Genomic DNA, 501 nt, shown 5'->3' with positions numbered 1-501 from the left:
CCTGATGAACTGAGTGATCCTTCATCTCCATCAGACAGTGGAAGATGTTGATGCTTCTGTCAGGAGAGATATCCTCTCTGTTCATCTCCTTCAGGTTGTTGATGGCTCTCTGGATGGTTTCTGGACTGTTCTCTGTCTGACCCAGCAGACCTCCTAAGAGCCTCTGGTTGGACTCCAGAGAGAGGCCATGAAGGAAGCGAACAAACAGGTCCAGGTGACCATTTTTACTTTGGAGGGATTTCTCCATGGCTAACCTCAGGAAGTCATCCAGGGCTAAATCAACATGTTGTTTCCCCAGGAAGTTCTTCAGGACCTCCGTCTTCCTGTTGGTGTAACAGTGGAACATGTAGACTGCAGCCAGAAACTCCTGAACGCTCAGATGAACAAAGCAGTAGACTGTTTTCTGGAAGATCACACTCTCTCTTCTGAAGATCTCAGTACAAAGTCCTGAGTACACCGAGGCCTCTGTGACATCAAGACCACACTGCTCCAGGTCTTCTT

The 501-nt window shown here is 48.3% G+C and overlaps 1 pseudogene across 1 annotated transcript in view; it reads right to left on the bottom strand.

Moving 5' to 3' along the window:
- The window catches only part of LOC147817217 (NACHT, LRR and PYD domains-containing protein 12-like), a 103,706-nt pseudogene extending 103,459 nt beyond the window's left edge, over positions 1–247 (bottom strand). Inside the window, exon 1 of the transcript XR_015436551.1 lies at positions 229–247. The product of XR_015436551.1 is annotated as an NACHT, LRR and PYD domains-containing protein 12-like (transcript). The remainder of the gene's footprint in view (positions 1–228) is intronic.
- Between the last annotated feature and the right edge of the window lie 254 nt (positions 248–501).

The sequence above is a fragment of the Seriola lalandi genome, unplaced genomic scaffold (genome assembly GCF_002814215.2).
Source record: "Seriola lalandi dorsalis isolate HSWRI2012SDOR001 ecotype SW California unplaced genomic scaffold, Sedor1 jcf7180002054987, whole genome shotgun sequence".
Taxonomy (NCBI): Eukaryota; Metazoa; Chordata; class Actinopteri; order Carangiformes; family Carangidae; genus Seriola; species Seriola lalandi.
This window is presented reverse-complemented; position numbering and strand designations above follow the sequence as displayed.